Below are 15,721 nucleotides of genomic sequence, written 5' to 3' on the forward strand. Positions count from 1 at the left end.
CACGATCTCTTCTGTTCCACTTTATTGTACAGTATCCACTTTTCATTGCCCATCACAATTTGTTTTAAAAGCAGAATGTTTTCATTACATTTAAGTAGAGAATCGCATGTGGAAATATGGTCAAGAAGGTTTTTTTCGCTTAACTTGTGTGGAACCCAAACATCAAAGTGATTAACGTAACCAAGCTGGTGCAAATGATTTTCAATGCTTGATTTGGATATTTTGAGTATGTCGGCTACCTCCCTCGTGGTATAACGTTGATTGTTCTCAATTAATGTCCCTATTTGATGGCTATCAACTTCAACTGGTCTACCTGACCGTGAAGCATTGTCCAGTGAGAAATCTCCAGCATGAAACATCACAAACCACTTTTGACACATTCAATCAGTCACAGCACCTTCTCCATATACTGCACAAATCTTTTTTTGCGTTTCAGTTGCGTTTTTACCTTTCTTGAAATAATAAAGCATAATGTGCTGAAAATGTTGCCTTTTTTATTCCATCTTCAATATTAAAATGGCTACACAAAAATTCACCAATTTTTATAAGTTTTTTCTTTAAATGCACGCTGACATGACAGCTGTCACAATACAATCGAACAAAATTGTTTCAAATGAAGTTGAAGACAACTAAGCGCTACTAGAGCCATCTAACAGAGAACACCAAACGAACTTTTTGGGCAACCCAATAGTATATGGCACATTGTAGATACTCATAAATAATTACAATCTATGTTCAGTTTCAGAAAAGAAATCACCTTTAAGTTACAACTCAATCACCTCTCAAGCAAATACGTACTGAGTACCTAACCTGATTGCCAGATATCCTGATAAGAATTGGGAAATAAAAAAATGAAGGATTGGGCTTCCCTGGTGGCGCAGTGGTTGAGAGTCCGCCTGCCGATGCAGGGGACACGGGTTCGTGCCCCGGTCCGGGAAGATCCCACATGCCGCGGAGCGGCTGGGCCCATGAGCCATGGCCGCTGAGCCTGCGCGTCCGGAGCCTGTGCTCCGCAATGGGAGAGGCCACAACGGTGAGAGGCCCACGTACCAACAACAACAACAAAAAAATTGAAGGATCAAGCTAGTAGGTCAGCCCTTTCTAGAAAACTGAATACCTGGAGACTTCTATCAATTTTAAGCATTGTATGAGAGTTTTCAATATAAAGCAGAGATCTAACTGGGCCACTATTCAATGGATTTAATTATTGAAGCCCAAATTAAGAACGCTCTACACCATACGTCATAGAGGGAGCAATACAGATAATTTTACCCTCTCAATAATTATATAAAATAAACTGGATTTTTTTTAAAAAAACAACATGTATAAAGCACAATGGGATAAAGATTATACGTGATATAAAAATTAGCTTTGAGTGAAACAGTAGTTCAATGAATTTTTAAAAACCAGTTAAAATTCCATGCTTCCCGCCTTTTCGAGGGTGGCGGCGAGCGCAGATGGAGCGCCATGGAGGCCTTGGGCACACTTCGAGAGTACAAAGTGGTGGGGCGCTGCCCGCCAAATGGCCCACCCCGCCCCTCTGGCGCATGCAGATCTTTGCACCTAATCATGCTGCCAAGTCCCGCTTCTGGTACTTTGTGTCTCAGCTGGAGAAGATGAAGAAGTCTTCAGGGGAAACTGTCTGCTGTGGACAGGTGTTCAAGAAATCTCCCAAGGCTGAAGAACTTCTGCATCTGGTTGCACTATGACTCCCGCAGAGGCCCCCACAACATGTACCGGCAGTACCGGGACCTGACCGCAGCCGGCACCATCACCCAATGCTACCGAGACACGGGCACCCGGCGCCTTGCCCGGGCCCACTGGATCCAGATCATGGAGGTAGAGGAGATCGCAGCCAGCAAGTGCCGCCGAGCAGCAGCCAAGCAGTTCCACGACTCCAAGATCAAGTTCCCACTGCCCCACCAGGTCCTCTGTCACCAGCACAAGCCACACTTCACCACCAAGAGGCCCAACACCTTCTTTTAAATGCAGGCCCTCCCCATCCCCAGGTCTGCCCAAATAAAACTCATTGGGAAGACCAGAAGAAGAAAAAAAAATTCCATGCTCCCCTCAAAAAATTAAACATAGTCACCATATGCCCTAGCAGTCCCATTTCTAGGTATATATACTCAAGAGAACTGGAAATACATATGTTCACACAAAAACTCGTATATAAATGTTCACAGCAGCATTATTCATGACAGTCAAAAGGCAGAAACAATCCAAATGTCCAACAATAAATGGATAAGTAAAATGTGACACAGCCATACAATGGAATATTACTCAGCCATAAAAAGAAACGAAATACTAATACATGCTACAACATGGATGAACCTTGAAAACACTATGCTAAGTGAAAGAAGCCAAATACAAAAGTCCACATACAGTATGATTCCATTTCTATGAAATGTACTAAATGATCAAATCCCTGGAGACACAAAGTAGATACTGTGGTTGCCAGGGTTTAGGGAGAGGGGAGAATAGGAAGAGACTTCTTATGAGCATGTGTTTCCTTCAGGGGTGATGGAAAATGTTCTAGAACTAGATAGTGGTGATGGTTACACAGTCTCATGTAACTACTACTGAACTGTACATTTCAAAATAGTGAATTATGGGAATTCCCTGGTGGTCCAGTGGTTAGGACTCCGTGTTCTCACTGCCGAGGGCCCAGGTTCGATCCCTGGTCGGGGAACTAAAGTTCCATAAGCCATGCGGCACAGCCGAAAACAAAACAGTCTTTATTAGCAAACAACATAATTTTAAAAAATAAAAATAAAATAAAATAGTGAATTATATGATTTGTGAACTATAGCTCAATAAAAGTTACGATCATCCAAACTTAGTGATTATGGGTAATTTTTCATGAAGTGTGCAACATCAACAAACAAGAAGGTGGTTATAGATAGGCTTGCTGTCATGCATGTATTCAGTCTCCCTCCTGTGGTTGGCCCATCTCCATATACCATATAATAAGGATTTTTTTTTGTTAATCTGTACATAATATTTTTAAGGTTTTAAAACAAGTTTCAAAAATATATATTTTTTTATGGTTTTAAAATAAGTTTCAAAATAATCTGATGGTCACTGGCTTGCTGAAGTTGTTTATTTTTTTCAAACAAAAGCCAGCCTAAGAAAATAAAAATTTATCCTGGAAAAAAAAAAAAAAGGCCTCAAAACATGGTCTTTGTTTCTAATTCCTATACCTAAATATAAGCTCCTTTGAATAAATGTACATTTATTTAATATAATAGTACCTACCATAGTATAGCCCTTTCTAGCCTCCAAGGCCTGGATGGGTGGTAGGGTGAGAAAGAGGACTTTTACTACCCCTACATACTCCAAGCACTACAGGAGCTAAGGTCTAGGAAAGAGGAAGGAACCAAGGGCTAACAGTGACAGTTGTGTCAATCTTCAGATTCCCAACCAAGCACAAAACTTCCATTTTCCATCCCCTCCCCATACTTTCAAAGTCGGGTACAGACTTAATCTTGAGGATAAGAACGGTCAGAATTTTGCAGGGGGAAGTAACACTTTCCTTCAGTTCCTGTTACTTAAATTCCAAATTTAAAAACTGACGTTTTCCTCAAAATTAAAACAAACCAAAAGAGATTATTCTTTACCACTCTCTACCTTGTTTACTATAAGTATGACATACTTTCCGTAAGCCTCTTTCCTAATGTTAATCTAATTTGTTTAACAAAGAAAATTAAGTTTTAAGGCAGATGAGAAAGCTGTGACAAAAATCTTATCTAAAATGGCAAATTTGTGCAGTGAAGATGGCATATGATCATAAGAAAAAATGCTTTGAATGTATTACTGAGAATAAGCTGTCTTACGGTTTATATCCAGATATTAATAACATGTACAGATCTTCTCCTTGGGTAGCATACTCTTATGTCCGTAATACTTAAGAAATAAAACACATTCCAAGTTTTAAAATCAATCAGCAAAAATTCCATGAAATATGTTAAATCCCAGGTAAACAAGCCAGTACTTGCACACAAGTAATAAGTTACCCAAGACTGAATGATTTTGCCTTAAGTAGTCATATTATTTTCTTCTCTGTTAAAGAACTTGGTCACTGAAAATATATATATTCTAATATAATAAAAACAATTTTCTTTAAATTTGGAAAATAATGTTTTAGTCTTAGGGTATTATCAACCTTTCAGAGTTGAGAAAGATAACCCTGGATTGGAAGTTAGGAGGCCCAGATTCCAGTCCTGATTCTGCAAATTACATACTTCAAGACTTTCAGCAAAGCACAGGGAGTCCTAGTTTTTCTCTTTATGAAGCCTAATGTTCTGCATATTTCTAATATTCTGAGTTAAGCTAAATATTTTTACTTCATCTATCACACAGCATTCTTCAGTATAAAATCTGTCTTCAAAATGAGTACAGTGGTAACACCAAGTTCACTGAATTAACTTTGCATGTATGTAACTTTGCATGTATTGTAGTCTGAGGATTAAAAACAAAAAAAAAACCCTGAAGCATAAGAAGAATCAGCCCTTATTAAGGAATTATTTATTGTGAGTTTGAAAAAATAAACTAATGAACCATGAAACAACTATGTAACAGCTGTAAAAAAAAAAAACACACACACACACAAGCTTTGCAAATAAACCACAGGATTCAAACCCAACTCTGTACTTTACAAATTCTGCAACTTGAGGCTAACCACATAGTCTCTCTCTGTCTCAGTTTCCTCAACTGTAAAATATGGTGAATAGTAACATGCACATTCATAAAGTTGTGAGAGTAAACAATAAGGCATATATATATATATATATATATATATATATATATATATGTGTATATAGCATTTAGTGCAGTACTATGTTTGGCACATAATGTTCAATCAATGCTATTATTACTGCACCTAAAGGTGAGGTCTGAATTTATACAACTGACATTTACTGACTGCCAAGCATTATGCTAGGCACTAGAAGGCACAGAAGTAAAAAGGCATAAGTAAATAAACACACATTACATAGTATAAGAGGCTTACCTCTAGGAAATGCAGCTGAGTACTGAAAGAAAGAGGAGAAAGTATTCAAGGGAAGAAAAAGAAGATTATTTCAGGAAGAGATAATACCATATGTAAAGACCTAGAAATGTAAATAAGATGGTACATTAGTAGACCTTTCAGTAATTCTGCATGGGTGTACTAGGGATGGGGCTATGAGTCAGACAGGACCCAGATTATAGAAAATTATATGACAAAATCACATTTATCTTCAAGGGAATCAAAAGCCTCTAAAGAATTTTAATCAGTGTTAAATGATTAAATTTGTATTTTAAAAGAATGGTTTTTAACCAGAGGTGCTCATCAGCATCATCTGGCGGGTTTTTTCAAACTATACACTCCCAGTTCTCACTTTCAGAAGTTCTTTATTAGTAATTCTAAGATGGGACCCTGTAAGTCACTTTGAAAAAGCTCTTAAAGCAATTCTGCCATATACCAAGAGGAGAGAATGACTCTTAGAAGGATAATCTGATAAGCACTGTGAAGAAGAGCAAGCCTAAAAGTTGGAAGGCCAAGATCCTACTGCAGAAATCCAGGTAAAAAATTATAAGGACCAAACAGTGGCAATAGTTATAGACATTTGAGAACTCTTAAAAGGTGTTCATAAGAGATAAAGTGGGAAATACTCAAAAGAGGGCTAGTGAACGTTACCACTTAGAGCTGGAAATTAAAAATTGGGTATCATTACCAGTTGGGTTATTTGTGAAGTCATGAAATGGATGAAATTGCCAAAAGAGTGTCCTCCCTGAGAAATGGGGCTGAGGGCAGAAGCGATTGAGACATTACTTTTGGAAGACACAGCAATCAGCGAAAGTCTCCACGGAAAGGGGATATTAAGCCAACCCTGTGCCAAACCACAGGAAGAGGAGAGGAAAGAGTTATGCATGGCCTGAGGTTGGAAAGCTTGCTATATAGAGCAGCTGAAAGAAGACTAACATGCTTCAAGTGTATTGAGGGAAGGGGAGAGTGGCAGGAGACCCAGGAGACCCATTCACCTGTAAAGTAGTAGGCAAGGGGCAAACATGAAAAACCTTATGGGGGTACAGTAAGGAGTCTGGATTCTATTCCATGCGCAATGGAAAACAACTGAAGGATTTTTAACCAAGGGAGTGACTAAATACATTTTTAAAAGGTGACTCTAGCTGCTATGTGCTACAAAACTTACCCTCAGTTCCCAAACTAAAATTGAAAGCAAAGGGAATCTTAAACTCAAATAAGCCTTTCATTATCATAACAGCCCTTTCATACAAGTATTACTATGTAAGTCTCCAAGTTTTACTAAAAATTGCTTTAAAAGCAAGTGTTAAGGGATGTAGAGCTTAATGAAGTTGGCTACCAACTGCTGAGTAATTCCACTGTGATGTCCTGTAGTTTAAAAAACAGTGAAAATAATAAAGTTGTCGATGGTAAAAGATACCTCCCTTCTCTTGAACCTGACTGCAGAATATCATGTGAGAAGAGACAACTCTGTGTTAAAAATAGTGAACCTTTCAGGAGATTAATGGCTATATTAAAAAAAAAAAAAAGGCTATAATCACAAGTGTTGACAAGGATGTGGAGAAACTAGAATCCTCATACACTGCTGGTGGGAATGTAAAATAAAATGATACAGTCACTTTAGAAAAGTCTGGCAGTTCCTCAAAATGTTAAACACCATTATCATATGACCCAACAATTCTACTCTTAGGTACGTGTGCAAGAAAAGTGAAACATGTTTTCATTTAAATACTTTTATGAAAATGTTCACAGCAGCATTATTCACAAGAGCCAAACAGTGAAAACAACCCAAATGTCCATCAACCAGTGAACAGAAAAACAAATGAGCTATATCTAAACAATGGAATATTATTCCATTATAAGTATTTTTAAGTACTGATACATGCTGCAACATGGATAAATCTCAAAAACGTTATGCTTAGGCAAAGAAGCCAAACACATTTTTTGATTCCATTTATATTAAATGTCCAGGAAAGGCAAATCTATAGAGACAGAAAATGGATTAATGGTTGCCTAGGGAGAATGGGGAGTGAGGTTTCTTTCGGGGGGAATGAAAATGTTTGAAGATTAGACTGTGGTGACACTGTGGTGACATAAACATACTAAAAATTATTGAATTGTACACTTAATACAGGAGAATTTTATGGTATGTAAATTAAATCTCAATAAAGCTGTTAATTTTTTTTTTTTTTTTGACTGTGTTGGGTCTTCGTTTCTGTGCGAGGGCCTTCTCTAGCTGCGGCAAGCGGGGGCAAGCGGGGGCCACTCCTCATCGCGGCCTCTCCCGTTGCGGAGCACAGGCTCCAGACGCGCAGGCTCAGTAATTGAGGCTCATGGGGCCAGCTGCTCCGTGGCATGTGGGATTCCCCTCAGGCCAGGGCCCGAACCTGTGTCCCCCGCACCCGCAGGCAGACTCCCAACCACTGCGCCACCAGGGAAGCCCGAAGCTGTTAATTTTTAAAAAGTGCTGGAGGAGTCAAATGGCCTGGAATCACTATCTCTAATGGGACCTCAGCAACTTACAGCTTCTTTGGACCTTCATTTTTCTTTTGTTGAAGACTACCTCACAGCACAGGTAACTTCTATATACTGCATCACCTTGGCGCTTCAGGGGCCATTAGGGGTAGGTTCTGCAGGAGATCAGAAGGCAGAAGAGAGGAGCCTGAGTATTATCTGTCCATTCCCTCCCTGTCACAACCACGGTTCCAGCCATGCTGCATCTCTACACAACTACAGTTCCTTCTGGGCTCCAATAACTGGTGCCCAGAAGTGGCCCTTCACAGGCCCAGAAGTGGCTTCACACTGCTGCTACTCACTCAGTGTCTCAATATCCCTTTTTGGTTCCCTTAACTCTGCTCCCAACCATGATACTGAGCCCTTCACCAAAGTAACTGCAAATGAATCATCTAAGAGAAATTACGTTTCATGCAGGCCCTCAACTGATAATCGTATAAAGGAGGTACAACTGGTATTTTGTACCAACAAGTTACTGTTAAATCAAGTATGATTTCTTGAGATAAGTAAATGTATTTTAATTTTATATACATCATTAATGATCTTTATAAAAAAATCCTACTTCATTTTGTGTAAACGATACATTTAAGTTTATTAAAAAGAAGGTGTTTTTGTTTTCACTAACAAGGTGAAATGAGTAGTATGGTATTTCCTGCCTAGTGGAGCAGTAGAACATATTCAAAAACCAATCTACCAGTTCCAAACATTATCCACAACAAAGAGAGAGAGATTTTGGCATTTGTAACAGATGCCCAAGAAAGACAATGCCAAAGTCAAGGCTACTCAGAGTTTCCGTCTGTTGTTCTGTCAGAAAATAAATGAAATGTGTTGGTGATGTGGCATATGCTTGGCTATATGCATGATAACAAGAGTCTCCAAGACCTGGATTGGACACAATTCCAAAGTTCCATCTCATCTTCCTTTTTTATTTCTGTCATCACCTGTATTACTGACCTTTCCATTGAACAAAGAAAACATTTCAGGTCCCATTTTTCCCAACCCCAATATTTTTCTAGAACACTTTTCTTTTAAAAGAAATACGTCTGTCAAAGCAAATTATTTTGTGATTTGAACTGCTGCAGTAATGTATTAACTATCTGTAATGTCCAGACATTAACATTCATTTAAGAGGTAGACAAAAATGGTCACATGGGCCCTGGATAATTCTCTCTCATTTCAGGCTATGAAGGGATTATTGAAAATGAATTAATACATAGCTGGTTACTTCTTACAATACACAATAGAGTCCATATTTCCATGATTCAAATGTATAGATGCTATGAAGTATTTTAGTTTAGTTTCTTCAATGCATCTTGTTGTGGCTTAGTCTTTCCCTTACCAAATTAAATTTCTTCCTTGTTTGAGAAACCAGTAGAGCTGAATTTTTAGTCATCACAATTTTCTTCACTAATATTAACATGGCCTAGGATTTCTGGCATTAAGTAAGGAAGTCTTTCTAAAGATATACACTTAACACAATAATTCACACTTGTGAATAGTTTTGTAGACAAACATTTATACATCTTTGGTTTAATATAAGAACTTAATAAATAACATTTTAGAGGAAGGAAAAAGATTTTCAGGAGAATCAAAATCCAAAGCTTAATATTCATTTTGATACTCATTGTACTTTTTCTTCTTTCCCTATAAATTTTTTAAAATTAATTTTTATTGGAGTATGGTTGCTTTACAATGTTGTGTTAGCTTTACAATGTTGTATTAGCCTCCACTGCACAACAAAATGAATCAGCCATACACATATAGATATCCCCTCCCTTTTATGTTACCACAGTGCACTAGGTGAGTTCCCTGTGCTATACAGCATGTTCCCCATCAGTTGTCCATTTTATACATAATATCAATAATGTGTATGTGTCAATCCCAGTCTCCCAATTCCTCCCACCCCACCCTTTTCCTCCTTGGTAACCATACATTTGTTCTCTACATCTGTGTCTCTATTTCTGCTTTGCAAATAAGATCATCTATACCATTTTTCTAGATTCCACATAATATGCGTTAGTATATGATATTTGCTTTTCTCTTTCTGACTTACTTCACTCTGTATGACATTCTCTAGGTCCATCCACGTCTCTACAAATGACCCAATTTCATTCCTTTTTATGGCTGAGTAATACTCCATTATATATCCCTATAAACTTTAAAAAAAATTTTTTTTGTTGGAGTATAGTTGATTTACAATGCTGTGTTAGTTTCAGGTGTTCCCTATAAATTTTAATAAAAATTAATCAGAAATTTTCCAGATGCTCAAAAGGCTTTCCTAAGGAAATTTCCAGAAATCCATAAGCCCATTAACCAAAGACTTATAATAAAACCACTAGTATTTTATACAATTGTAATTGTATTATATTATTTATACTATTTTAAGATTGACTTCAGGGACTTCCCTGGTGGCACAGTGGTTAAGAATCCGCCTACCAACACAGGGAACACGGGTTTGAACCCTGGTCCAGGAAGATCCCACATGCCGCTGAGCAACTAAGCCCGTGCGCCACAACTACTGAGCCTGTGCTCTAGAGCCAGTGCTCTGCAACAAGAGAAGCCACTGCAATGAGAAGCCTGTACACCGTAAAGAGTAGCTCCCGCTCGCCGCAACTAGAGAAAGCCCGCGCCCAGCAACAAAAACCCAACACAGGCAAAAAATAAAGAAATTTATTTTAAAAAATTATATATATATATATTTTTTAAAAAGATTAACTTCAGATACCAAAGCAGATAGAATATTTATAGATTGCCTTAAAATATCCTACACGTTGGGGCTTCCCTGGTGGCGCAGTGGTTGAGAGTCCACCTGCCGACGCAGGGGACACGGGTTCAGGCCCCGGTCCGGGAAGATCCCACATGCCGCAGAGCGGCTAGGCCCGTGGGCCATGGCCGCTGAGCCTGCACGTCCGGAGCCTGTACTCTGCAACGGGAGAGGCCACAACAGTGAGAGGCCCGCGTACCGCAAAAAAAAAAAAAAAAAAAAATTTAAAGCCTTTATCTTTCAGAGACATACTATGGTTGAAAGAGGCACATACATGGCATGAAATTTGCTTTGAAATAAAACAAAGCAAATATAAAGTAGGGAGACAAAGCTGGTAGAAACATATATGAAACAAGACTGACCATGTGCTGAAACTGTCAAAGCTGGCTAATGGATACATAGGGATTCATTACACCAGTCTCTCTAAATGTGTTTGCTTTGAAATTTTCCATAATAAAAATGTTGCTGTTGTTTGTAGTAGAGAAAATCAACTTCTAAGTGGCTAATTTGTGTTCTAGATTTGTTGTTGGTCCACAACAAAGGTTAATGCAGAGGAAGAAATTATAATGAACATTAGAGAAAAGGTATATATTTTGAAACAACCGTTAAAGAAGATTTCATAAAATGTTATTCAAGTGCCATAATTTACAAGCTGAAGTACCTTAAAATTTCTTAATAAACATGTCCGTTAAGCGTGAATAACAGACATACTCATTCCAAAGTATATTTTAGGAGGAGGATGCTAAAATGTCCATAAAAAGGTGCACAATACATAAATGTTAATTAGCTGATACTACGTTAGCTGTTAATAGCAAGTTTGGAACCATCATCTTCTATGCCGTATTAAAATCCGGGAAGTTAAAGAGGATCATGTTCAGCCCAAACTTGCTCTTGTTAAAAATGAAAAAAGTAATACAAAGATATTAACTAACAGCAAAAGACCATCTGTAGTTTTTTGTACAGCCACAGTTCTACTTTAATCCCATCCTTCCAAATGGTTCACTTTTATTTTGGCACTATACCACTAGACCTTTTCTGGCTCTGGCCAAATCAAACTCTGACTTCAATAGTTTACTGTCTGTTTAAGTGGGGATAGTATCAGCTGTTTTTAGCAGATCAATATTGTTTTGCAGTCTGCTCAATATGAGATATGTTTTAAAATGTTAAGCCATCTAATTTAAGCAGACCCAAGCAAAAGTACTTTAGCTTATCCACATTTTTGTGTTTGCCAAGCTTCATTGGGTCAGACAAATCTGGTCTCAAGTTATTTAAATAAGATCAGTGATCACACAGTAATGAGAATGATGGCCTTAAATCATATGAAAATTTCCTTATTTTATGTTGTTATATCCCATAAATGCCTACAGGCTTACCAACAAAGGTTAGTCTACATGGTCAGGATCCCTAAAGAACCTTAAACTTATAGAGGGCAAATTTAAAGTCTGAAATATTAGATACTAAGTCAAAGCATAATATACTCTAGTATTAAATATATTCTTTATTAAAATCAGTATCTATTGAAGACTATTATGTGACAGATATATTGGGGAGGAGGAAGGTGGGAGGGGAGGACTAAGCAGCTCAAGTTGAATTGTTAAGAAACACCCAAGGGTTAATGGACAGAGACCAACAATAAACAAGAGTAAAGAAATATTTAATATCAAGGACTGATAAGTGCTATGAAGAAACTTAAAGCAGGGTACTAGGCAACACAATGATAAAGCAGGGTATTGATGGGGGCAGGGGTACTAAGGAGAGGCCTCTCTAACAATGTGACACTTTGAACTGAACGCAGTGAGGGAGAAAGCCATGTAGAAGAGTGGTCCTAGTAGAGGAAATCGCTCAAAGACCTGGAGATAAGAGCATTCCCGCTGCTGTTCAAGAAACAATGGAAAAATGGCATGTTTCACTCAGAGATAAAAGAGACAGAGGGCAAGGGAGAATCTGTGGTCATGATTCTAGAAAAAAATGAAAGAAAAATGAGTGGATATGCTAAAACCAGATCCATGTCCTCCCCTTTACCTCTTCACATAATATCCTCACACATTTTGTAACACAGCTGGCACAATGATTAACAAATACTTACTACTGAGCAAAAAGAAAAAGAAAAAGAAAAAGAAAAACTGATTGCAAAAAGGCCCAGGCTGGAAAACGCCTAGTGAAAATTCAGAAACTGTGTGTTGGTAGCAGCCTGGTAACAAGTTATCTAGCATGTTCCTAAAATTTAAAACCGCACTAGCAGCAACAAAGCATACAGTTAACAAAAATAAGATTTTTTGTAAGCAAGTTTAGCAAAAGAGCAGGCAATATGTTTTTAAACAAAACCTGCAGTCTCATTTGCATCACTGGAAAAAAAAATTCTCTTATTGAAGATTACCACCATCAAACCTTTGTTCAAATATCACTATTTCAATTAGCCTGCTATTTAAATCTACAATGCCTCCCCCATCCACCTTCCATTCTTCGTAAGCCTGTGTTTTCTCATGTCACCTACCAACATACTAGATAATTCACAAAGTTATGTTTATTATTTATCATCTGTCTCACTCCACATACCCAGTTTAAATTCCACCAGGGCAGGGATCTTGGTTTTGTTCGCTGATGTATTCCAAGCTCCCAAAGCACTGTTTAATATATGAGAGGTGCTCAGGAAACATCTCTAAAACTCCCATACCTTATGGCAACCATTCAAACTGGTGTAAGCCCATGTTCCCCAGTTTTCTCCAAAAACCTTTAGTCAAAGTATGCTCTGGGAAAATAATTCTAATTTTTAAAGTAATTGAGAAAGTACAACCTTCCAGCACAAACACCCAAGAGACCCAACATCTTTTTTCCCCCCAACACCCTTCTTAAAAGTCTCCCATCACGGGGCTTCCCTGGTGGCGCAGTGGCTGGGAGTCCGCCTGCCGATGCGGGGGACGCGGGTTTGTGCCCCGGTCCGGGAGGATCTCATATGCCACGGAGCGGCTGGGCCTGTGGGCCGTGGCCGCTGGGCCTGCGCGCCTGGAGCCTGTGCTCCGTGGCAGGAGAGGCCACAGCGGTGAGAGGCCCGCGTACCAGGGGGTGGGGGGGGGGAGTCTCCCATCACGAATGCCTTTGACTTTTTTCATCTGCCAATTCTACTTCATTCTAAATCCCCACAGCCAACTGACAGTCTCTGAAGTCACACTTCATGGGTTCAAATCCTGCCTCTGCCACTGACTAGCAGTGACCTTGCACACGTAACAGCTCTCGGTTTCAGTTTACTTGTCTGTGAACTGGCTAACACTACCCATCTCACAGAGTTGTGAGAATTAAATGAGATAACGCATGTAATATTAGACCAGTGCGTGGCACATGGTAGGCATTCAGGATCTGCTAGTTATCACTAACAGCTAAGGCTCAGGTCTCAGCCCTCTACCCTTTCTTCCCAGAAACCTTAACCTCTGAGATTCCACCGTTGTCTCTATACAAATGTCTATTCAGACTCCCTAAATTCGCCTTTCTGGTCTTGTCGGCTGAGGACAAATACTTTAAAGAATATACAAGTGTTATAAAAGAAAACTTGGTGGGGCTACGTAGATTTGGCAGTAAGGGAAGACCTTTATGAAAAGATGATTTTTAAGCAGAGATAAAAAGGGCAAAAAGAGGGTGATAAGATGACAAACAGCATTAGCATCACCTAAGAACTAGTTAGAAATGCAAATTATTGGGCTCTGCCTCAGACCTACTAATTCAGAAACTCTGGAGTTAGACCCAGCAACCTGTGTTTCAACAAGCCTTCTGGGTGATTCTGAAGAACTCTTAAATTTGACAACCACTGATCTAGCGTTAGATTGTGTCAGAGAAGGGAATTACCAGACTTGTTTTAGCCTTAGGACATCTGCACGTGCTCTTTCCTCACTTTTCAGGGAAATGCTACTTCTTCAAGCAGGAAATTTTCTCGCTTGTCTACTTTCTGACTCCCACTCCCCACAAGAAAGTAAACTCCACAACAACAGATGTTGTCTATCTTAATTACCATCGAATCCCCAATGCCTAGAGGAGGTACATGGAATATCTGCTGACCAAAATGAGTGAACATTTTAGGTATTTTTCTTCACTGCATCATTCTCCAGTCACCAGAAAAAGGTCAACAATATTTCCCTTGTTCTTACTTTTTAACTTGTACCCTTGTCAACAATCTCAGGCAATTTGATCTTTAATGTCTCTCACATCCATTCCTTCCTTTCTATACCAGTATCACCACCAGTCTCCTAACCCCTCTGTGATGATTAATTTTACGTGTCACCTTGATTGGCCATGGGAAGCCCAGATTAACCACTGTTTCCGGGTGTGTCTGTGAGAGCGTTTCTGGATGAGTTAGCATTTGCATCAGTGAAGTCAGTAAAACAGACTGCCCTCCCCAGTGTGGGCCAGCATCATCCAATCCATGGAGAGGCTGGAGGAATCTGTCCTCTTTTGCCTGTCTCACAGTTTGAGCTGAGACACCTCATCTCATTTTCTCCTGCCCCTGGACTAGGGTTTACATCATGAGCTCCCCTGGTTCTCAAGTCTTTAGAACTCAGACTGAATTACACCACAGGCTTCCCTGGTTTCAAGGCTGCAGAGAGCAGACACATTTATATTATATATCCCCTATTGGCTGTGCTTCTCTGGAGAACCCTCATACCACCTCCCTCCTGTCTAGCCTGATGAACTGCCTCTCATTTGATGTCCTGTTTTCTACCTCTGCCAATTTTAATCCATTCTGTACTTGACTGCCAAATTAATCTTATTAAAACACTTTTCTTGCTAATATCATCATCTTTGTCATCATCACCACCATTCTCCTCAAAAACCTGAATTTCAAAGCTCCCTACTGAGCTGTAGAGACTGAACTCCATGGCCTGTCATCAAAAGTCCTCCAAAATCTAGTACTGATACGCTGTGCAAGAGTATTACTCTGGTGACCTCCCCAATGAAACACACCTTTGTGTAGTCTCCCTCCCATAACTCTTCACCAGGCCCAGGACTGCTTTGACCAGCAGACTGCGACAGAAGTGATGCTGTGCCAGTTCAAGCACCAGCCCTAACCAGTCCAGCAGATTCCACTTCCTCCCTCTTTGGAACACCTGTTCTTGGAAGCTCCCTCTTTCTGCTAATACTTTATTCCATTTACTCAACGTTAACAATAATTCAGATCAGTTTGTATGCAATACACCTGAAAAATGCTTCCTTGATACCCTTGAACTCGATTACAGCTTTTCCTTCGAGCCCCCAAACATTTTCATACTTCTTAAAAAGAAACAAATCTTCTGCCTAGTACTATAGTTATTTCATTTATTCACTGAATGCTTAACAGGCACTTACAACATGCCAGATATTGTTCTAAGTGCTGACAATATCGCTAATATTCTATTTTTTTAATTAATTAATTTAAATTGTTGGGTGCATTG

The 15,721-nt window shown here is 39.1% G+C and overlaps 1 protein-coding gene and 1 pseudogene across 7 annotated transcripts in view; one reads left to right on the forward strand and one right to left on the reverse strand.

The window, feature by feature from the left end:
- Window positions 1–15,721, reverse strand: part of QSER1 (glutamine and serine rich 1) — a 79,247-nt gene that overhangs the window by 54,842 nt on the left and 8,684 nt on the right. The gene's annotated exons all lie outside the window — the stretch shown is intronic.
- On the forward strand, window positions 1,239–5,226 carry LOC307191088 (large ribosomal subunit protein eL20-like; annotated as a pseudogene). The gene has a single exon. The product of its transcript is annotated as a large ribosomal subunit protein eL20-like (transcript).

This window comes from Stenella coeruleoalba (assembly GCF_951394435.1).
Source record: "Stenella coeruleoalba genome assembly, chromosome: 8".
Lineage (NCBI taxonomy): Eukaryota > Metazoa > Chordata > Mammalia > Artiodactyla > Delphinidae > Stenella > Stenella coeruleoalba.